The 16,574-nt window shown below is 39.6% G+C and overlaps 1 long non-coding RNA gene across 1 annotated transcript; it reads left to right on the forward strand.

Moving 5' to 3' along the window:
- The first annotated feature begins 294 nt into the window (after positions 1-294).
- Positions 295-16,245, forward strand: LOC103891995 (uncharacterized). Its single transcript, XR_656236.4, has 5 exons — positions 295-507; positions 10,135-10,255; positions 12,791-13,829; positions 14,934-15,030; positions 16,089-16,245. It is a non-coding gene; the product is annotated as an uncharacterized LOC103891995 (long non-coding RNA).
- Positions 16,246-16,574: the final 329 nt, after the last annotated feature.

Raw genomic sequence — 16,574 nt, forward strand, 5'->3', positions numbered from 1 at the left:
GGAAGCTCCAACCTGTGGATTTCCAGCCTGATGCAATACCTGGGATGAAACTTTTGCAATTATTGTGATAGGAGTAAGCATACTTTCCATGTGGAAAAATGATTAATTTGTGGCCAGAAAGTAGAGCGTGGTAAATTCGTGGTTTGATAACCACAAATTCCACCCATCCCAATATGCATGCCCTTTGGCTTCTCCTTTCATCCAAAGACAGGATATATGTCTATATCCCTTTCAATCTTGACTGGCCTTGTGACTTATTTGACCAGTAGAATGTGGTAGAAGGGACAGGGCATGAGCTTTTAATCCTGGGCCACAACAGGCCCTGACACTTCCTCTGTTGCTCTCTTGAAACCTTTACAAAAGGAAGCCTACCTAGCCAGCATCCAACACTGACTGCCAGACATGTAAGTGAGACCATCTTGGATTTCCCCGCCCAGATGACCATCTGGCTGAAAAAGTGAAATCAAGTGAAGCCAGAAGAGGAGCTGCCCAGCAACCCACAGAATGGTGAAAACAATGTATTTTAAGCCACTACATTTGGGGGTGGTGTGTTATTATGTAGCAATAATCAACTGAAACCAGTTATTATACACCAGACACCATGGTGACTAAACTAGATACAGCCCACACCTGTGGGGATTTAATATGGGGCAAGGGTGTGGGGAGAATAGCATTAAACAGAGCAATAAAATACAATTGTGAATGTGATAAATGCTATGAAGGGAAAGGACAAAGTGCTGTGAGAGGCTCAGGAATGCCATAGAGTCAGGTTGGACCCTCTGTAGAAGCTGCTGGAGCAGTCAGCAACACTAAGGCAGAGGTCCAGAGAAGATTCAGTGACTGTGGTCAGCAAGGAACCAAGAGGAATGTAAGCATGTATTCATGGTAGTTCTACTAAGATGCCAGGGCCTAGGCCCTGTTACATTGTCACTAACAGAAAACAAATCTAAAGGTTTTAGCACAGGGTCTATCATACAGTAACCACTTGGTATTACTACAATACCTTATTTTTTTATTTTGAATTGGCATGGAAATGTGCGATTACAAGTGAGTTTAAAAGTGGAAACACAACTCTCTGTTTAGAGAGAGTTAATAGAAAGAATAATTACTACAAAATGCTTCTAAACCCAAAACAAGACTGTCTCTATGGGAGAAAAGTAAAACACAGGTACACAATCCCTTATCTAAAGCTCCAAAGGCCAGATGGGCTTCAGAATTCAAAAGGTTTAGGGTTTTAGAAAGGCAATTTGGAGCATTTCCCATACACTATGCAATACTTCCAGCATTTCCTGGGGCAGCACCCAACCATTAAATTTGAGGAGCAAAACGTATGGCTATTCGCAATAAGTGAGATAAAAATTGGGAGTGGACATACATCTGTTCAATCACCAAATTTGTTAAAACAAAAATTTGTTTTCATGGACTTCAGAAGGTTCTGCACTTCAGGATTGTGGATAGAGTTGTGCACCTCATCTAGAAACTCCCATGTTTTATGGGCCCGCAGTGAGAAGAGGGATACTTCCCGAGTGGGTTGCTGAAAAACACAGTCCCTGTGATTGGTCATTGACATCTTAACGAGCTCAATGGATCGCAGCTTGTCCAATGCAGCTGCAGAAATCTGTCTCAGCTTTACAAGTTGACAGAAGTAAATCACACACTATATTTTCCACACTATGGTCCATTTCACTGGCTCTGTGTTGGTACAGCTGGAGTACAGCAGATTCAAATCACTGTGAATGCACGTATAACCCTTGTTTCCCTAAACCATGCCAGCAGTCTCAGAGAGTACCATGAATATGAGAATAATTACAATTTTCTGAGTCCTCACCCATTATTGCATTGTTATTCCTGGATTCCTACCTTCCTCCCCATCCCCAAGGCCTCTCCTAACTTGAGGATGCCAATAGCTTACAATGTACCTTGAAAATGTGTTGTGTGGCTTGGCTGATGCCAAAGGCCCTGCTGATTCTGTATCTCCGGGATCTCATCATTTCTGCCAGTCCTTTAGCCACTCCTTAGCTGCCGTTTTCATTCCCAGCCTCTTCTTCAGATGCAGCCTCTGCCATCAGTGCTGAGCATTGCTGAAGTAGGATAGAGTTCCATCATTCATCTCAATAAGTGGTATTGAGCCTAAGTAAATTAAATCAATCTCTCTCTCTCTCCCTGTCTGTGTCTGTCTCCCTGTCTATATATACATAGATGCAAATGTATGTATATGTGTAGGTATAGAAAATAAAAATTGCCATACATGTTCCAGGTTGCCTATATTTTGAGTTTATAGTCCTTTCTGTAGAAAAACAAACACATTTCCCAGGAATTTAGCCAGAGGATATTTGCATGTCAACAACCAACATCATAGGGTCACTTCCTCATTCAACAAACATCTATTTAATGCCTAAAAGCGTCAGGAGCTAGTCTAGGCAATGAGGACCAGTGCACCAGACACACCAACTTCCTACTGTCATGGAGTTTACATTCTAGTCTCCATCAAAACTGTTTCTTCTCATGGACAATTAATTGGATCACAGGCTGAACCATATGCCTGTGGGGCTCTTAGTCCTTAGGAAGCTTACGTTTTGAAATGTGCTGTAACCTGAAAAGGTAGGAAGAGACTTAGTTTCACCCTCTTTGTTCAAAGTAGTAATTTTGGGAACCAGTGCCTGATTGTTAGACCTAAATATTCTCTTCCATTCTGACCAGAGGCCTCTTTACAAAAATCAGTCCTCCTCTGACATTCCAGGGTCTCTGTGTCTCTAAGCTAAGCCTTGCCACACGTGAGTTCTGTTCAATAGAATGCCATGAAGGGAACTCAAGAGTGACTCCTTTGAGAAGTAGTTGAGATTGACACTCTCTTTTTTATGGGCTACTCCAATAGGCTCTGAGGTCAGCTTTCAGTCTCCAAGAACTCCTGCCACCACGTTCCTGTTTAATATTTTTCAGGGGGTTCCCTATTGCTTAGAATATGTACTCCGTAGCTTGGTATGCCAATGATTCACAACCCGTTCCACCTCATGACAGGTATAGAAAATGATGATATTTTTATAGTGTACCTTGGAAAATGAAAGAGACTGTCTTTGACCAGAGAAGATGGACCTGAAGTTCAGCAGAGGTGACAACCCAGGCTTTCCTAGCTGACCCAAAGGGAGGGGTGAGGAGATTAACATCTCAGCATATCTATAGCCCATCTACCTACCTTACAAGGAGTGAAAAACTCTGTGATGTGCAGTAGTCTTTACAATGAAGCACCAAATTACATCTTGCTATCAATTTTTAAATTACTCTATACCAATTGGGTCCAAAAACATTTAAGTAGTTCATTTCTAATTCTACGTTATTTACCTTTCTCCCTAGGCACCTTTTGCTAATTGTTCTCCTCATTCCATTTTCTTTCAAACTTCCATGTGTCTGCTGTTTCTCCACCTATAATGCCCTTCTTTTACCTTTCTTTGGTGAACTCCTACTCATCATAAATCTCATTTCAAATGCCACTACTCAAGAGCCATTCCAAGCTCTTTCAGGCAAATTTAGGTTGTTCCTTCCTCTGGCTGTCCAAACATGCACACACACACACACACACATCACAGTACTTACTACATGATTGCTTGCACTAGTTGTGAAAAGCTGTAGTGTAGAGGCTTTGTTTTCTATATCATTGTACCCTTCGCTTGGTTCACTGTAGTTCTTGCCTAGCTCAGAGCTCAATATATGTTTTTCTTAATGGGTGAATGAATGAATCAATAAATGGGGAATTGGAGAAATTGCCCATGTGTTCGATTTGCAGGAGACTTTGGATAAGGCTTGGAATCTTATTGCTTCATAGTCTCCATATGCTGAAATAACAATATTTGTCTTCTCTGAAATATAATGCCTTAAAACTCAAAATATCAAGCTGTCAGAACAACTTTGTTGTTATTATGTGCATGGTCACCCTGCCATTAAACTTTTTAGTTGTCCTGGAAACATATATTGGATCTATAAATTTAGATTAAAGAATCTTACCAACAGAGTTTTTGCACATACTGTGTTGTCAGTTTCCTCTAATAGCTACTTGTTTATCACAGTAATGTAACCATAACAGAACTAAGAACAAAATCATGGAACCTACCCATTCAGCAAGACCAGGAATGGGTTTTCTGAGTTTGTGCTGGGTAAGAAAATCTTGTCAATAACCCAGTGTCATTTAAGTTCTAACTTTGGGATGCTCTTTGGTCTAAAAGTTTGAGGAAAAAGTGTGTTCAACCAAGTAAATGATAGGCCATACACCAAACAATTTTATGTAGCATGCTCATTAAGATAGATAGCCAAAAATACGGCACACTATTAGAAGTGCTGTGCATTGCATTTACACTAGCTCTTATTTTCCTTTTGGTGGCTAATAGGATTCTCATTTCATTATTATTTACCACATTTTCCCCTTCTAGTGTTTCAAGAAATTACCACTGTAGAATTTATTGTAGCCTACAGTATAGTCATGGGTGTGTGACAATATGTAAATGCCCAAGCATGCTACATGTGAATTAGGCTGCCATGTTCACATTTCTAATCAGGACGATGTTTTTTAGAAAATCATTTAATTATACATGAAAACTATCAGTCATGAGGGTCAAAGTATTTGATCTCTCTTCTCTGGTGTTCCAGGAGTGACACAAAGTCACACAAAAGGTTGAATTTTTCTCTGATTGTTACATCAAGGCATTCAAACAATTTTAGAGGTCAAACTAATAACAGAACATGAAAAATCTGCATAATTTTTAATCTATAGGGAGACATTTTAATTAAGGTGATGGGTGGTATTTTCTGATGAATGTGTATCTTAAAAGCCTGTGTACATTTATGCATACTGTATATAGAATATCTATATCTATTTATCTGTAATATCTATTTATTTATCTATGTATGTATGTATCTATCTATCTATCTATGTCTATCTACCTATCTACCTAATCTATTCATCTATCCATACTTCCTTCCATCAGTCTGTACACACACACACACACACACACACACACACACAAACACATATAAACTCATATACCTATACATATATATGTAATATTAGAAATATATCTAGAGGTAACTTTACAGTCATTTGGGCTATTTATGTCTGGTTGTTGTCCATAGGCTTTTATCACAGAGGAGATGATTATAATCACCTTTGCCACAGAGACACTTAAGAGATTGATAGTAACCATACAAAAACTTAACTTCCTTGGGAGGTGATATCTTTTGAAAGCACAATCTTTTCAAACTTAGAAATGCCGACATTTTATGTAAATATGTTGCAACATTTCCTAGCAATATATTGTTCCTTCTGCCTGGAGCCAATCTACTCCATTCAACATCCTATACACCTACAGACTAATTAAGTGAATTAATTTGTTTTGGAATTAAATAAAAATTCTTATTTTGGACATATGAATCATGTAGATGCCAAATGGAAATTATACTGGTTAATGCTCGAACTTCTGCTTTTAAAATACTCTCTGGGAGGAGCAGTTCAAATTCCAGTAGACCTTTTGAGAAACATAAATTGAACACCATGTTTATTCTGCAAAGGTCTTTCAGATGAAGCCTTAAAAACTGTGAAGACTCCCTGCGATTTTCTCTGAGGACATGTCTTCATTAGCATTTCAATAATTCAACCTTCTGGTTGTGCCTTTGAAATTTCTTTAATCTTTGGCATTGAAACACCTAGGATGTATATTATGGGATTGTGAATCTCTGTGCAGGAATATTACGATTATACTGAGCAGATCTGAAGCAAGACAGGACCCTTTCTAGCAAGGATGACTACCAATTTGCTGCAAAAATGATCAATTAAAGGCCACTTGTAAGTGAAAAGTAACTTTATATTTTTCCTTGAAAGAAATATGAGATAATTTTATATTTTAGTAAAAATAAACTTTAAAATTATGCAAATAATACATGTTCATTATAGAATAATATAAAATTTATTGATAAGCAAAGAGAAGACAAATTCATTCATTAATTTCATAACCCAGATATAGTAACCATTAAAATTTTTTATATATTCTTTCAGAATTTTCCTATGTATAGGTATACATATAAAAATACATAAATAAATTTTCTTTTAAATTAAGAAGAATATGCAAATATTATATTTTTATGCAACGTAAATGTCCCTTGGACATTAGCAGCTTGTGCAACTTAGGAAGGTCACCTTAACAGTTTCTATCACTAGGTGTCCTTGATCATCTTTCAAATAGAGGAAGCAAACCCTTAAGTCTCTTTGAGAGTCTGTGCTGAGGTCCAAAATGTAAGTAAGAGAAACAGAGGAGAATGCTTTCATATATAATTCAAAGCAATCTCTGCAACTCTGGAATATTTTCGTCTAGCTGTTTTCATCATCCACTGCTGTCTCTTGTTCACAGTGATGTCACCAGCAAACATGCTGGACCCCACTGTTGGTGGTAGTGACCTCCTTTCTCTCCCTGTAATATCCTGTAGCTTTGTTACTACCAAACTCATAGTGTCCTCCTGATAGGTTTTCCATTTTCCATCCAGCTCTTAGGGGGTGGTTTGGGAGCAGAGGGGCTCAAATGGCCGGTGCCATAGTGCTCTTTTAACTAATTTGGTAGAGAGTCCCCAAATATGGTCACCAATTATTACTGCCATTCTTGTTCATGCAAGCTGCTCATAACAGAGATGAACTGTATTTTCCTCCTCTTGAATATGCTCTGGACTTGCGATGTGTTTTGACAAATAGAACATGATAGAATTGATGTTCTGGGACTTCCGAACGCAGGCTTAAGAAACTTAGCAGCTCTCTTTTGCTTCTTCTTGGGACCCAGTGAACATACTGGAAGGAAGTTCAACCAAAACTAGTAAATGCTTAGAGGTCACGTGGGCAGAGTTTTCTGAGATCTAAAGGTCATCATGGATGTCCCAGCCCTAGCCAAGCTCTCAGATACATGCATCTACACAAATGACTCCAGCCGGCATCTGTGAAGCCAAAGAACTATCCAGCTGTGTCTTGCCCAAATTCCTGATCCAAAGAATCATGAAAAATAATAAATTACGGTCCGAGCACTGTGGCTTACGCCTGTAATCCCAGCACTTTGGGAGGCCGAGGCAGGCAGCTCACGAAGTCAGGAGATCGAGACCATCCTGGCTAACACGGTGAAACACCGTCTCTACTAAAAATACAAAAATCAGCCGGGCGTGGTGGCACGTGCCTGTAGTCCCAGCTACTCAAGAGGCTGAGGCAGGGGAATAACTTGAACCTGGGGGGGGCGGCGGTTGCAGTGAGCCGAGATCACGATATTGCACTCCAGCCTGGGTGATAGAGCGAGACTCAGTCTCAAAAAAATAAATAACAACAACAACAATAATAATAAATTATGGTTGTTTACATAGGTAACTGAAACAAACATACGATTTTTGAGTCAAGTTATGTTTGGCTGCACATTTTAGAAACTATGCTTCGTGCGTAAAACAAAAGAAACCACATCAAACATTACCTTCTATAACATGGAAGTATATTTTTTGTTCATATAAGAGAAATCTCAAAATAAGTAGCAAAGGGGTACTATAGAGGTATTATTATCTGGCTCAAAGCTTCTTCCTTCTACTCCACTTTCTTCACATGAAATTTTTATTCCAAAGTCACCTCATGACCTAATATAACTGCTAGAACTCCAGCTGTCATAGCTACATTCTAGGCAGCAAGAAAGAAGCTGAGGAAAGGGCAAAAGAGACAGGCTCCCTGGCTAAGTCAATTTCCTGAAGGATTATTCAGGAAAGTTTGTGTAACATTTCCATTTGGCCATAATTTAGTCACATTGTCACATCCAACTGCAAAAGAAGCTGGGAAATTTAGTCTTGTAGCTGGGCACAAGACCACTCCAAGCAAAATTGGGGTTTCATACAAAGGCAGACAGAGAGGGTAGGAAACTAGCAATTTCTGAAACGGACTCTGTAATCCCAGGGCAATGAGGCATTGCAGACACTGATTTAAGGCAATTTCTCATAGAGATTAATACTTTACATAAACAACAATTGTCTCTAGTATTCAGGTTCTACATTTCAGTGTCCAGTACATCTCTCTCTCCTTTTGTTTCCATTGATCCTGTTTGCAACACGGCTTCTATGGAGACTCTGTTCATCAAATGTATCAGTAGATCTCTGTGTTCATGAATGAATGGATTCTTTTCCTGTGAGTTTCTGAAATAAACTTTCAATCGCAGGATTACCCTCTCCCTCATTGGCCTTATATCATACAGATGACCTCCAAGAAATGTTGCCTAGCTTCTAAATAGCAAACACAAGTTGGATCTGATCCCAGTTCCCTAAAAGTGTTTGTGTTTTATACAATCCTTAATTTATGGAGAAATATCAGTAACAAAGAAACTAGACAGAAAAAATGTAATATTTAGGTAATAAGGAAAAATAGAAATAATGAAGGATGAGAGAGAGAGCCAGTCACTGAGTTATTTGCACTTAGCAGCATCTCTTTCCGTCCTCAGATTCTTTGCACCTTCTATTCCCTCTGTCAGTAAAGTCTTTCTCCCGAACCTCTTACCCAACTAGTTTTCATTAATTTTGGGGGTTCCAGTGTAAACCTATTTCTTCAGAGAGGTTTTCTCTGACCAGTCGCTCTCAAGTAGGTGTACCCTGGATATCTCTCTTACCCATCCCCTTTGTTATCTTTCAACGCACTTGTCATAATTTCTAATTCTGTATCCAGCTGTTTATCTGTTCAATATCTGCCACCCCCTCTGGATTATGAGCTCAATAAGGCAGGGATTTTGCTGCCTTTTTCACTGCTGTGTTCCAAACACCTGGCATACCTTAGATGCTCAATGACTTTTAACAATTCATTTGTTAAATGAATAAACAAGGAGGGGAAGTTCAGAGAAAGCCAAGTGAAGAGAGAGAGAGAGAGAGAGAGAGACATGTTAGTCTGAGATCTCAGCTGCCCAGCCTGTTTATTTTGTAGCCAGGTTATTCAAGTCTGTAGTAGGCCATGCAGAGCTGGGGTACAGTAGAAATCTCAAGGTGGGACTGTCCTGAGGCCAAAAATTTTCTCACCCCAGGCTAGGCTCAGTGGTTCATGCCTAGAAGCCCAGACCTTTGGGAGGTTGAGGCAGGAGGATCGCTTGAGGCCAGGAGTTAGAAAGCAGCCAGGTCAACATAGTGAGACCTCTTATCTCTACAAAACAAACAAACAAACAAAAAGAGCTTCCTCACCCCTGATTTAAGGCAGATAGACAGATACATCTCCACGCTATATTATAAGGGACAAAATCACGGATTTTTTTTTTTTTTTTTGAGACGGAGTCTCGCTCTGTCACCCAGGCTGGAGTGCAGTAGCATGATCTCGGCTCACTGCAAGCTCCGCCTCCCGGGTTCACGCCATTCTCCTGCCTCAGCCTCTCGAGTAGCTGGGATTATAGGCACCCACCACCACGCCTCGCTAATTTTTTGTATTTTTTAGTAGAGATGGGGTTTCACCATGTTAGCCAGGCTGGTCTCGATCTCCTGACCTTGAGATCATCCAATCTCGGCCTCCCAAAGTGCTGGGATTACAGGCGTGAGCCACCACGCCCGGCCAAAATCATGGAATTTTCAATGTGGAATCACTTCCATGTTCTATTGAATTTTCTGAAACAATAGAAAATTATTACTCAAATAAATAAGAAAAGTAATAATAATTAATAGTACAGTAAATAATAAGGAAATATTATTATCCAAACTTGCTAGGAAAATGTTTTGAATTAGTGATTTGTCAACTATTGTGCATTATGGCATTACAGAAGATGGCTTATCTTACGTCTTGAGATATAAGTAGTGGATTATTTTGAGAAATGCCTGCCCACACACTTAGCAATAGGTAGAACAGACACCTGCCCAGACTGTACCAGTGTATAAAGCTATCAAAACTTTCCAGAGGGCTGGGCATCTGCCGCAGAGGGTACAGAAAAAGGGTTGAAACTAGAAAAAATTAGAGCAACTCAGGGACATGGGAAGTTAGAATAGTCCAAGGATCCAGAAAAAATGTCATCAATGAAGTCAGACTTACCCTGCCTCACTAGTCCTCCTCCATGCCAATTCCTGTAACCCACAGGTGTGCCTCTGATCATATCATGGTTTCCTTCCCTTCTTTCTCCCCAGGCCTCCAAAGAAGTCTACAAATTCCATCAGTCAGTAATGGCTTGGAGTTCCAAAGCTTATGACTCAAAGGTGATCAGAGCACGGACCTGGGGCTAGTCTGGATTGGTAACTGCTAAACTTGGTATGTTCTTCAGATGCTGACACGAGTTAATTCACAGTTTTCTGTCCACACGTCCATTTTCTTGTCACCACATGATGGAGAACATTCTACACATCACTGCCAGATTAACCTTCCCCAAACATTTCTTTGATCACTTCACTCACTTTGTTCAAAACACCTTAAATGATCCCTGTTATCTGTAAGGGTTAAAATGCTTTAGTCTGGCTTTCAAGACCCACCACAATCTGACCCTACTGTGAATTGCTCCTGCTGCTGAATCCTGTACTGTAAATAAGAAAGATTAAGGAGACGGTTTCCTCAAAAGTGATCAATTTTCTAATTGGGCCTTCAATGGTTTGCTATAAAAATTATAATTCATTTCAATAACTGATCTTGCTGGACTTGCTACACATATTAAATGTTCCATGCATTTAGAGCACCAATAATGTTCAGCTGCAGGAATTATGCAGAAATACCTTCTATCTTGGCAAGTACATGAAGTAGTAAATCCCGTGGGCAGTTGAGACTCCTTGGTAAATTTAAACATAGTACTACATCCAGAATAATATAGTGATCTCCCACCATGCTGGGTACGATCATCAGCAGCAATGATTTAGAAAATGAGAATGATTTATATTTTTATTTTTGAACAGTAAATCTTTTCTGAAATTTATGGAGGGATTTAGATTTATATAGTAGGCTGTAGTTTCCATCACGCGGTAGTAATCTTAATGGCCACTTTTGAATTCCATTCATCTTTACACTCGCCACAAAAACATTTGGAGACTAAAATAAAGATTAAGATGGTGATTTGGTTAAAAATGCTTAAAGTTTTGAGTTTTAGCATGAAATCTCAAACCCAGATGGCTGGCATTTTTAAAGTAGTGAAATTCACCTTTCACAACACACGGACAATATTTCATGTTGAAGATGAGCTACATTAGGACATGAATGCTCTAGCATGCTGCTCTTTCAAATATAAACCTATAGATAGATTTTATAAATTTGAAAATATAATGACTACTCTAGCAAATTAGATCCACCCAAATTTATTATTACTGCGTTTTGTCTATCTAGACTTTCTTCAGCAGAGTGGTTGAGATTATGAGCTCTGTTGTCAAGGTGCTTGGAATCAAATTCCAGCTCTCAGTCTTTACCACGTTAGAATGTAGACAAATTACTTAACCACTCTGTGTCTCGGTTTACTCATCTTTAGAATGGGGATAAAAGTAGAGATGTTGTGAGTATTAAGTGAGTTAGTACATATAAATTGTTAGTACATATAAATATGTTAGTACATATAACAGTTAGTACATAGCATGTAGAGGATCAAAAAGAGCCATCTATTTCTACTGAGTAAAATTTTTCCCTTTAGGAAGATGTAGAGGGATGGGGAGGAGGGTGCCTTCAAATGCCTTCAGAGACCACACAGGTAGTGAAATATGAGAAGGGTTTTGGTGGTAGAGATTGGTGGAGTCTGCAGATAACTGTCAAGTGTGTGCCCTACTTACGGGGCTTAAAAACAAAACAAAACTCTGTGTGCCAGCCAAATACACAGTGCTTCTTGTTTATTGACCAGCCTTGTACAGGCCTGTAGGCTACTCACCCATGTTGACCCCTAGGGAAAAGAAAGAGCTCCAAACCACAAGTCAGGAGGTGCAGGCTGTGACCCTCTCCTCCAGCTTCTAGCTATGGAAGCCTGGACAGGCTCCTTACCTATCTTAGCTTCTGTTTCCCCACTCAAAAGGAGAAAATAGAGGTTCCTTCTATATCAGAAACTCTATTTAAATAATAATAATAGAGGAATAATAATTGTTAAAACCTTTTCACAGTTTAAAAAAGGCATATAAATAGCAAAAGGCCTGTTACCGTGCTTAAGAAGTCTGTACAGTATGTGGTGGTCCCTAAAGGAGCATTCCAACAGAAGCTGAAAAGGCTGCCTAAAGGACGACGTGTCCCAAAGTCTGAAGGCAGAAAGGAGCATAGATAGAATAAAAGGAGCGAGAGCAACCCAGATCAGAGGAGCCAGGCAGAACCTTCAAGAGCAGCTATGCACAGGAGACAGCACGGCCACTTGTTTAGTTGAAGTGGAGAACTAGGTAATAGCAAATGAACCTGTCTAGGGTGGACAGGTGAAAGTTTCAGAACCTGGTGATGCTAAGTGGCCTGAGTATGCCCAAGTTAACCTTTGGGCTACGGTCAAGTGGACAACAAAGCCAACACATGCAAGCAGATATTCCAGTCTCCGGACATTATCTTCTACTCTTGTTCTTCTCAGGAAACCTAAATTTTGATTTGCTTTTACATCATTCAGAATTTCTTAGTTCCTGAGCCTATTTCTCATTTCTGTTTGTGGCAAACTGCATTTGCCGAAGATGGACATGCTAGCATACAACCCTCGTCCCACAGGCTCTATTTACAGTGTGACTGCTGCCCCTCCCACCAAGGGAACATGGCGGGGGCCATGTTCCCTCCAAATCTGAGTGGGGGCTTCTGTCTGCTCCAACCCATAACACAGGGCAACAGTAACTTCTTCCATTTGCGTCTGTCCCTTAGGATACGTGGCTTCTGATGGCCCTGCTGGGGAGACCATGTGGAGAGATGGCATAGAGCCAGGGATTCACGTTCCAGGAGCCCTGACTGTCTCAGCTCAGGGAATCGAATCTCCTTGTGCTCCAGACCCTATGAGAGGACGCCATCCCCTGCTACCGTCTGACTGCAACCTCGGGAGACACCCCAAGCCCAAACTGAGCAGCCAAGCCACTCTCATATTCTTGCCCCATAGACAATGGGGAGATAAAAACCTGACTGTTGTCAGTTTTAGTCAGTACATTTTAGGGCAATTTGATGCCCTAGCAATAGACTAGTATATTTATCCATTGCTGCGTCTTCTTCTGCTTAGATTATGATGTATGTTTTTTAGCTCCAACTAGTATCTAAACTTGTCATGGTCTTTGCTTGAAAGTTTGATTTTTCGCTGCCCTTGAACTTTACCCCTGATTCCAATTTACCCATTTGTTTTGGTTTAGTTTAAGCAGATTATAAACAAGTATGCCTACAAGGGCCATGCAACAAATGCTAACAAGAGAAGTAGACCTGGGCAGGGAGACAAGGGAGTGGAAAGATGTGTAGTACGTTCAGCTCAGGTCACATTCATCATCTAGCTCTGGAAGATGGATACAGTGGGCATGTGTACCTAATGATGCCAGATTATCTGATTTTTTTTCCAAAAGAAAAATCAAGATTTTTATTAAAAATCTCCTGGTTTAAAAAAATTTAAACGCTATTCAAATTTCAATAACAACCATGCCAGATAAAATATAGCTACTGACTGAACTTAGCCATGATCTGCCAACTTGCAACCTCTAATTTAGAAGTTTTTAGCCACTATGGATGTTAGGAAGACCTGAAACACAGAATAAAGAGATTCCAATGTTTCTAGTGACACTGAGTCCTGAGAAAGGTGACAAAATCAGAATAACCTTTGGAGAAAGATAAATGCTACTATCAGTGGAATGGGATTCAGTCTTCAGCCTGTTGTAGTAATTCAGTAAGCCCATGTGGTCATTGAGTGAACTTGCATGGCCAACATAAGGTAAGCTTGGCGGTTCCTTCAATGTCAAACATTCTATTTAAATAGAAAAGAGGAGTAATAATTGTTAAAACCCTTTTGCAGTTTTAAAAAGGCATATAAATAGTAAAGGACCAGTTACGTTGCTTGAGAAATTTGTACAGTACCTAGCTGCTCCTGAAAGAGTGTACTGACAGAAGCTGAAAAGCCTACCTGGAAGAGAATATGGTCCCAAATTCCAAAGGCAGAAAGGAACACAGGTTAAATAGAAGGAGCAGTAACAACCCAGACCAGAGAAGCCAGGCAAAGCCTTGGAGACTAGTTATACATAGGAGATAGCAGTTCTCAATTCCCATTCCCTTTGTGCCAAGCACAGGCACCGTGATCCTTCACTGAAGCTCAGTGAACACTGTTCTCAGAGAGAGGTCCCGTCAGCATCCACCTGCCGAACCATCAAATGTGTATCTGTCCCAGTTCTGCTTGGGAGCCTGATATACATCTTTCCGTCGCTCATGAAGGCCCTAGAACGCATCCTCTTTTTTTTTTTTTCCTTCTGGAAAATATCAACCAGTTTTGGTAGATTCTACCTTTCTGTTCTCTGTGTCCCTCCATTATTTTGGTCAACTCACCTCTGAAAACAGCAAAGCCTCTCAGGTCTACCGTGGGACACGCAGAATTACAAGCTGAGCTACCCTCTGGGATGGAAGCAGGGGTCTGGGAGGGTGGCACTAACACTTAATATTATTGAGTTAAAATCTCAATAAATTATCCCAGTAAATCATACAATCAGAAAGACAAAGTCCTTGCCAATAAATATGCACAACTCTCTGCCTAGAGACAAATGCACCTTGAGTTCACTCACACAACCCAATACCCATAAACTACTCTCCATAAAGCAATGGAAAAGAGGAGCTGAGGTTAACAAAGTTCTTTCAGCCTACCCACGTAGGCTGACATTTATCTGCATGCATAGAACTCACAACATTTATTGTAGCAGAGTACACATTTCAGAAAACTGATTTTGCTTTTTCCTATAGCTGATAACCTGGAAAATACAGTCATCTGTACTCTGTCTCCCAGGCGATAGTGCAAATCAGTAAAGAGTTTCCATTGATGGTTCTTTTGCAGACTCTAACCACAATTGAACTCTCTGCTTTCCATCAGTCACCCACCCTGTTGTGTACAAAGAAGCAGATATGCAATATAGCAGGAGCCCCAAGAAAAGGTCTGGCTGTTCTGTCAAAACTATTTAGTTCAATATTGTTCTCAATGTGGCACCATAGCCCTGGACATGACACCCAGCACGTCCAAACAGACATGATTATATATGAGACAGAAAGGCACTTACATCACTGCGGGTTGTTATGCTTTAAAGGGCTTTTTCCCCCCTCTTCAAATTAAAAGTTTTCAAAAATGAAATAAAAATAAACCTTTGAAGAAACCAGATTGAGACTGAATTTGGAAGGCCCTCCTGCCTAGTGTATACTAAAGAAACATTTTCTGGGTTTGTCCCTGATGATTTTCCTTGTAGTTGAGAAACACAATCCACTGGGAGCTTTTGTGGCAGAACAAGAATTTTATGAACACGAACTTTACAAAGACTTCCCTAGGAGATTTAAGGTCTGGAAATCAATAGATCAATCAGCAGCTTTTATCAATCTATAATGGTTCTCTCTCTTTGGATGTTTGGATGAAAATGGGATCAACGTAAATTGAACATGGAATCACTTATTCTTACAAGTTAAATTTGTCAAACTGTAAGGCACATAAATGACATGAAATGTAATCATTTTTGAATTTGGGACCCTACAGGGTGCATGTTGATTGAAGAAAAAACAAGCAGATGTTGCTTCAGCGTAACTCATAGAGGCAATCTAAATGTTCTTCAATCCCTGACACTTCTGATCATTTCCCAAAGAAACCAATTCATTAGTTAATTATTGGGTATGCTTGTCATGAAATATATAATTGGCCCAGGGCAAATAGCCTTCAAAGATGGCTGGCTGAGTTTGTAGAATCTGTTTTTGCCAAATTCTTCTCAAGGAAATAAGGGAAGATTAATGAGCACTACCTCACGTTGCTTGCACTTTATCTTTAATGATAAAGGCCTCAGTGCCTGGAACGCCTTCTTCGTTATAAAGTTAGCTTGGCAGGTAGCTTATGGGCAACAGAGTTAGGAGAAAATATGAAAATTATGTTGGGAAATAAGAGCTATTTACCCAGTTTCTCCTAAAGAAAAACAGACAGAAAAATCAAGTTGTATTTATATTTCTATTTTTTCAGATGCATGAAGATATATTGGACGGAATGTACCTCGTTTCCAATGGTAAAGCTTTTAAAAATGTTGAAAGAATCAGTGCTGAAAGATTACCTCATACTTTACCAGCTTATCATAATCCCTGTACAAAATAAAAATAACAACAATGAATACATATTGAGCATTTCCTATGTACTTAACACATGTTATCTCATTTAATTTTTAGAGCAAATCTCAAGTATAGTTATTATTTTATCTTTTCTTAGCCTTATGTTATAGGTGACAAAATGGAGGCACCAAAAAATTAAGTTCCTTATAAGGTTTCCAGATAAATTGCAAAATGCCCAGTTAAATTTGAATTCTAGATAAACAATGGATAATTTTTTTAGGAAAATCTGTCCCAGGAAATATACTAAATATAGTCATCTCTTCATATCTGTGGGGATTGGTTCCAGGAGCCCTGCAGATATCAAAATCCAGGGATGCTTAAGTCCCTGATATAAAAGGGCATA

Source organism: Pongo abelii, chromosome 10 (assembly GCF_028885655.2).
Source record: "Pongo abelii isolate AG06213 chromosome 10, NHGRI_mPonAbe1-v2.0_pri, whole genome shotgun sequence".
NCBI classification, from domain to species: domain Eukaryota; kingdom Metazoa; phylum Chordata; class Mammalia; order Primates; family Hominidae; genus Pongo; species Pongo abelii.